At 45.5% G+C, this 7,891-nt stretch overlaps 1 long non-coding RNA gene across 3 annotated transcripts in view; it reads left to right on the top strand.

Moving 5' to 3' along the window:
- The first annotated feature begins 4,406 nt into the window (after positions 1–4,406).
- LOC103219029 (uncharacterized) overlaps positions 4,407–7,891 on the top strand; it is a 39,926-nt gene continuing 36,441 nt past the window's right edge. For all 3 annotated transcript variants that reach the window (XR_012094858.1, XR_005235181.2, XR_012094857.1), the window contains exon 1: positions 4,407–4,768. This is a non-coding gene — a long non-coding RNA (uncharacterized lncRNA). The remainder of the gene's footprint in view (positions 4,769–7,891) is intronic.

A 7,891-nucleotide genomic window follows, 5' to 3' on the forward strand; every position in this document is an offset into this window, starting at 1 on the left:
AGTTACCCAAGCTTCCCATTCTTCCTCACTGCAGACGTGCAGCCCAGAGCTCCTCAGAAAGACGCTGGAAGGCTTTTTTGTTTTTAAACTTGTGCTGGACAGGACTTACTAAGTTCTGAACTGGAACGAGTTGTTTTCATTCCTGTGAGTGACACACCCAGCCTTGAATTTCATCCAAGGCCTTGGAAGGCAAAAATGAAGTTGTTGATAATTAATTATCTCCTGTTATGGAGTAAATGTTTGCATACCCCAAAATTCATAAATACCCCAATCTGGTGATATTAGGAGATGAGGGTATTTGGGAGGTGACTGGATCACCAGGATGGAGCCCTCATGAATGGCATTAGTGTTCTTATAGAAGAGACCTCAGAAAATAAATCAATAAATAAAATTAAAAAGGGACCCCAGAGAGATCTCTTGCTCCTTCCGTCATATGAGGACACAGCCAGAAGATGGCCGTCTATGAACAGGAAGCAGGCCCCCATTAGACACCCAATTTACCAGTGCATTGATCTTAACACTCCCCAGCCTCTAGAACTTTCAGAAACAGATTTATTCTGTTTATAAGCTTCTCAGTCTATGGTATTCAATTACGGCAGCCTGAACTGACTCAGACGTATCCCAGAAGTTGTACCTGTTCCAAGTGGTTAAACTTTTGTTACTTACCCTCCTTAAGAACAAAGCTCGTGACTTTCTCCATATCTGTGCTTTTGTACCAGAGTCTGGCATGCAGAGACACTGAGTACATGTTCTCTCTTTGTGCGTAAACTCTGTTTACTTCCGCATCATGCACTCCAGCCGGAACTCAGCAAGCAAACACAAGGCTGCTTCACAGCCCTAGGCCTGGAGGCTACTGCAGCAAAGGGTGAGACATTCTGTGCCCTTCCTATGGGGACAGGTAGGGAGTGAATCTTCTACTCTGCCACCTCCTTTCTCCTGTCAGCAGAGACTAACAGAATGGACATTCTGTAGACTGGATAGGAAAATGGAGCTGAAAGTTACTTATCTTGCAAAAATGTCATAATCTCCCCGAAACTAGTAAGCAATTCTCTGTGTCTCTGTCCAAACGCTTGGGACGCTAAGGTGGATTTTTTTTTTTTTTTAACTCGGAAAAAAAAAAAAAAAAAAGTTTACAAGGGGAAATCTACCAAATGTGACTTCTCCATACTGATCACCCATTAAGGCAGGGGGTAGACTCTATCACAAATAGTGGTTCTCAAAGCTGAGTGTGCATCAGAATCCTATGGAGGGCTTGCTACAACAGACTGCTGGCCCTTCCCTCTTGAGTTTCTGAGTCAACAGGGCTGGGTGTGGCCAAATAATTTTCATTTCGGACATATTTCCAGGTGACCCCGATGCTGCTGGCTTGCAGAATACACTTTAGAACCACTGAGTGAGACATAGTAGATTTGTTGGGATTCAAAATCACTCTGAAATTAACCACCCTAACATTTTCAAAGTGTCTGAAAAATACCCTGAAAATAACTCTTTGCCCACCCTCCTCACCTCTGGCTAAATACCTGAGAGGTTTTTCAGGAGTTTCTTGCCCAAATCATTCCAGGCCCTCGCCCTGAAGCCTGCCTCATTATAATCACTGAGTCCTCTCTGATCTTCATATGACTTCCAGCTCATCTCAAGAATAATGCTGAAATTAGAGAAACTCCAAGACAGGAAGTCATCAGCACACTTCTGGTTCCATGTAATGATGAAAGGCAGACAGGTCTGCCCTAGTGAGGAAGCTCAGGGTTTTCCAAAGCTTTGGGATGAGGAAGCTGCATCCCAAAAGAGGGTCCTCTGAGATGGTTCTCAAGGATACAGCAGGGCCTCTTATCAGGACCTACCTGTTGGTAAGAGGGACAAAAAGGGTCTTCTGGCCTACAGTCTTTTTCAGAGCCTCATCTGGGTGACTTCCTTGCCTTCTACTCACAGAGCTGGTGTGATAAAATACGCATGGGGCTGCCTCCCCCATAGGACCCTCCCCAACCCCTTCTCCCGATCATGGGAACTCAAGTGGAATATAAGAGTGGCACCCAAAGAAGGAGGGACATGAAGATTCCCACAAGTTCTGTGCTCAGCCTCACAGAGAAGCCTCTATCCATAGAGCAAATTTGTACCTCTGTTTATAATCAGTGTGGTCCTAAGGCAGTGGGTCTCAATGCTGAATCTTAGAATTCTAGAATCACCAGGGGGAGCTTTCAAAAAATACCCATGCTTGAAACCAGCTCACCCAGACAGGTATCTGTAAAAAAAGAGGGGTAGGGAGATTTAAAGAGAAACGGAAGCAAATGTCCACGAAAGGATGTGTAAAATGAAAAATGCTTGCTGTATGCACACGGCAAAAAGTAGAAACAGGAGAATGGAAAAATAAATTGTGGTTAATTACCGGGAAGAGATTGAAGGTGACTTTCTAGAATTCTCAAAATGTATATCTTGATCCGTGTCACACATGTGTGTAGGTATCTGTATCTGTGAAAATAAGCAGATATAGATGTAGATATAGGCATAGACATGGTTTGACTGCGTCCTCACCCAAATGTCAACTTTTTTTTTTTTTTAGGTGGAGTCTTACTGTATCACTCTGTTGCCCAGGCTGGAGTGCAGTGGCATGATCTTGGTTCACTGCAACCTCCGCCTCCAGGGTTCAAGCGATTCTCCTGCCCCAGCCTCCTGAGTAGCTGGGACTACAGGTATAGGCCACCACGCCTGGCTAATTTTTGTATTTTTAGTAGAGACAGGGTTTCACCATGTTGGCCAGGCTGGTCTTGAACTCCTGATCTCAAGTGATCTGCCTGCCTTGGCCTCCCAAAGTGCTGGGATTACAGCTGTGAGCCACCATGCCCAGCCCCAAATCTCATCTTGAATTGTAGCTCCCATAATCCCCATGTGTCATGGAAGGAAGCCAGTGGGAGGTAATTGAATCATGGGGGTGGGTTTTTCTTGTGCTGTTCTCGTGATAGTAAGTCTGTCTCATGATATCTGATGGTTTTATAAAGGGCAATTCCCCTCCACTTGCTGTTTTGCCTGCTGCCATGTAAGATGTGCCTTTGCTCTTCCTTTACCTTTTGCCATGATTGTGAGGCCTCCCCAGCCATATGGTACTGTGAGTCTATTAAACCTCTTTTTCTTTATAAATTACCCATCTTGGGTATTTCTTCATAGCAGTATGAAAATGGACTAATATATACATAATACATAATAGCTAATACATAAGCTATACTCAAGATTAGCATACTTCCCACACTTTACATAGTTTATGCCTTGATCAACAGAAACAAAGAATGCCAATGCTCAAGCCTTACTTCAGAGATTGTCATTTAATTGAATATTTTCCAAGCTTCCTGATGATTCTCTTGTGCAATCACTGTTGAGAAACACCGTCTCAGAGCATAAGGCCACCTTGGTCTGGGTCCAAGGTTAGTGAAACAAAAAGAGGCCTTGTAGGCCATCTAAATCTGGCTTGACTCATCAGGATTTTGCCACGAATTTCCTCTGCACACGCACCCTTTGGGGACTGGCAGTGTGCCTGACTGGTCAGGGGTCTTCTCAATGATCATGTTAATTTGTGGCAATGCTCAGCAGAGAGGATCCTGAGATTTGGGCAGGGGCATCCCCGCAGTCCTCAGGTTGTGAGTGCAGCCACTGGTATCGTGAACAGTGCTTTCAAAGGAGAGTAAGGCTCCAGTCTTGGGGGAGAGTCCAGGAAGTGGATTCTGAAACTGGCAGAGAAAGGGACCCATGGCAAGAGAGAGACAGGTCTTGCTCTCAGAACTCTCCCACCACGAGAGCAACTGCATTTCCTTTTTTTTTTTTTTTTTTTTTTTTTTTTTGAGGTGGAGTCCCACTCTGTTGCCCAGGCTGGAGTACAGTGGCAAGATCTTGGCCCACTGTAACCTCCACCTCTCAGGTTCAAGCTATTTTCTTGCATTAGCCTCCCTAGTAGCTGGGATTACAGGTACACACCACCATACCCGGCTAATTTTGTATTTTTAGTAGAGACGGTGTTTCACCATGTTTGCTAGACTGGTCTCGGACTCCTGACTTCAGGTGATCTGCCTGCCTCTGCCTCCCAAAATACTGGGATTACAGGTGTGAACCACCATGCCCGGCACACTTGCATTTCTTGTAAAGAGAAGCAGTTCCTGCATTGGGAGAAAATGTGCTAATCTGGATCTGGGGCTGATACTGATTTTGAGAGCCAGTTCGGCCCCCCTTAAAAACACCTGGGGTTTGGGTTGGCAGAAGACAGAGCGTTTGCCATGACCAGCTTTTTCCTCCTCCTCCTATTTCTCAGCCAGGGCTCAGGGGCTGGTATGCTACCAAGTCTTAATTATGATCCTGGATTTGAGGAATTCAGGGGGTGGATCACACAGGGTGGGGGAGTTATCAGCAAGCAGGCAGAGGGGAAATACAAAGATTAATAACACAGAATAAATCATAGTTAATTACTGGGAAGAGATGGAAGGCAACTTCAGTGGTTGTATCATCTTACTGGATGGAATTGGAGGGGGAAATTTAATGTAATTGTCACAAACACAAGGCCAAAAAAAAACATTACAAGTTCAGTTCCTTGAACTTTCTGTTTCTAGGAAGTGTGTTGCTCATTAGCTGTGGGAGAAATACAGTCACAGCTGGCGAAAGCTTTCAGAATTTACGTGCAGACAGAAAATGCTGGAAGTCATGACTGAGTCTTTCTCAATAAGGAAGTGACCTGAAAGAATGTTTGTGAAGAATGTGGAGGGTCAACCAGCACCTGAAAGGCTGGGGAAAGGTAAGGTTTTATGAAGAAGAATTTAGGAAAAGTCTTAGGATTCTAGCCTCCAGTTAGAAGCAGCAATTTCACCATTGGCAGTTTCAATTCAAAAATATTTGGAGGGTAGATTTCCCAGCTATGATGTTATAAAAATAAGTGAAGGGAAGGAGTCAGGAGGAGATAGTTTAACATTGTTAAGAGTTTAGACTCTGGAAAAAAAAAAAAAAAAAGAAAGAAAGGCTGGGTGCAGTGGTTCACACCTATAATCCCAGCACTTTGGGAAGCTGAGGTGGGCGGATCACCTGAGATCAGGAGTTTGAGACCAGCTAGCCAACATGGTGAAAACCCATCTCTACTAAAAATACAAAAATTAGCCGAGCGTGGTAGCTCATATATGTAATCTCAGTTACTCAGGAGGCTGAGGCAGGAGAATCGCTTGAACCTGGGAGGCGGAAGTTGCAGTGAGCCAAGATCTTGTCACTGCACTCCAGCCTGGGCCACAAACCAGAGCAAGACTCCGTCTCAACAATAATAATAATAGTAAAAAAGAGTTTAGGCTCTGGTATGTGGCTTGTGGCTGCCTGAGTTTGCTGTTTCCTTGTGCAATTTGCTAGCTGTGCCACCTTAAGCAAGTGATATCACCTTGCTAGAATTTTTACCTTCAATATGGGGCACCCTACTCACAAGCTGGGGTGCAGGGATTTTTAAACAAATAAGATGAACAGAAGAAGCATCCTCTCAGGAAGAACCTGAGGCGGGAGGTGCCACTGGAGAAGATTAATAATTTTTCCGGACTAAAAGAATTTCAGATGCTTCTCTCAAAACCCAAGAAAACCAAGTAAAAATTAATGTTTTTCAAATATGAAAGATCAAAACAGGGACCAGACATAAAGTATTGCTCTGAGACAGGTCTGAAACAATTTATGAGTTAATTTTTCCAAGGTTAAAGATATGCCCAGAAGGAAAAATACAGAATCACAGACACAGTCTGTGTGGTCTGTGCCTTTCTCCAAAGATGACTCCCAGGACTTAACTATTTAAAGGGGAAAAGCGGCTGGAGGGGAAAGAGGGAGGGTCTGGAAATCCACAAGTTGCAAGGGAAAAGGAGTAGGTAGGGGAATAGTCAATTATGGATTTGTCTCACAATGAGTAAATCAGTGTTTACATAAGATAAGGTAAAAGCAGAGTAGCTGCCTGTGGAGATATTTAACATTTTATCTGTAGCTATCTGTTTAGGAACAAAAGGAAAGGCAGTTTCATGTATGACTCAGCTTTTAGCATTTTTTTTTTTTTTTTCCTTCTGGCAGAATGAATTGAGGTCCTGAGTTTTAATTTTCCTTTCACAGTATTAAGTAGGACCATGACCCAACCCCTCTCTGAGGCAGTTTCTCCCACCACTATGGGGACATGTCCTAGATGGGTGTGACATTCTGAGGGAGTTTGACTCTAGCTCCCCCAAGGAGGGAAGGAGCTGGACTTTTTTTTTTTTTTTTGAGACGGAGTCTGGCTCTGTCACCCAGGCTAGAGTACAGTGGCGCGATCTCGGCTCACTGCAAACTCCGCCTCCTGGGTTCACGCCATTCTCCTGCCTCCGCCTCCCGAGTAGCTGGGACTACAGGCGCCCACCACCACGTCCAGCTAATTTTTTTGTATTTTTTTTAGTAGAGACGGGGTTTCACTGTGTTAGCCAGGATGGTCTCGATTTCCTGACCTCGTGATCCGCCCGCCTCGGCCTCCCAAAGTGCTGGGATTACAGGCGTAAGCTACCGCGCCCGGCCGGAGCTGGACTTCTTAGTTCCCTTCTCTCTACTCATCCCACCAACCTCCCGCTTGGCCACTGTGGAGAATCTTCCTCCCCCCGCACACACATGCACACAGAGGTACCAAGGAAGTCCTAGTTTGTGAGTGAGCAGGGACCTTGGAATAAGTCCTTTCCTAAGGTAGGGTCTTAAGTTGGTATCTCCCCAGGAGACTGAATGCCTAGAGGGAGGGCGAGGAGACAGCTACAGGCAAGTTGCAATATTTTCTCTACATATCCTGCCTGGAATCAGGATGCCCAGGAAATAGCCGGGCGTGGTGGCTCATACCTGTAATACCGGCACTTTGGGAGGCCAGGGTGGGCTGATCATGAGGCCAGGAATTCAAGACCAGCCTGGCCAACATGGTGAAACCCCATCTCTACTAATACAAAAATTAGCCAGGCGTGGTGGCGCATGCCTGTAATCCCAGCTACTCAGGAGGCTGAGGCAGGAGAATCGCTTGAACCTGGGAGGAGGCAGAGGTTGCTGTGAGCCAAGATCGCGCCACTGAGGGAAAAAAAAAAAAAAAAAATCAAAGGCCCAGGAAAGAACTTCTGGACTTAGAAAGTGGCTGGAGTTTTGTATTTTTTGTATTTTTAGTTGGGATGGGGTTATCACCATGCTGGCCAGGCTGCTCAAACTCCTGACCTCAGGTGATCCACTTACCTCAGCCTCACAAAGTGCTAGGATTACAGGTGTGAGCCACCGTACCAGGCCAGGGTTCTGCTTTCTATGACCCACCTTAGGGAAGAGGCATTCTAGTTTCTATGGCTATCCCTGGGGGAGAATGGCACTGAGAGACAGGAGGGCAGGAGAAGGTCAGAGAAAAGCTTTTGCTTCTGAGGCCTTCCCTTGGGGGCACTGTTTTCTGAGCCACAATAGGGACATTCAGTGTTTGTATGGAGCTAATTCCCTCTTCTCCTCTCCATGGAATTAAACACCTGACTAAGGCCGGATGCTACGGCTCACGCCTGTAATCCCAGCTCTTTAAGAGGCTGAGACAGGTAGATCACTTGAGCTAAGGAGTTCGAGCCCAGTCTGGGCAACATAATGAGACCCTGTCTCTACAAAAAATACAAACATTAGCTGGGTGTGGTGGCATGCACGGATAGTTCCAGCTACTCAGGAGGCTGAGGTGGGAGGATTGCTTAAGCCTGGGAGGTTGAGGCTGCAGTGAGTTGTGATCGCACCACTGTACTCCAGCCTGGGTAACAGAGTGAAACTCTGTCTCAAAAAAAAAAAAAAGAAAAAAAGAAAAAAACGCATACACACACACCCCACCTGACTATTCTTCTCAAAGCCAAAAGGGAAAGAGGGAGGGCAAAGAACATTTCTTTTTTTT

The sequence above is a fragment of the Chlorocebus sabaeus genome, chromosome 12, assembly GCF_047675955.1.
Source record: "Chlorocebus sabaeus isolate Y175 chromosome 12, mChlSab1.0.hap1, whole genome shotgun sequence".
NCBI lineage: Eukaryota > Metazoa > Chordata > Mammalia > Primates > Cercopithecidae > Chlorocebus > Chlorocebus sabaeus.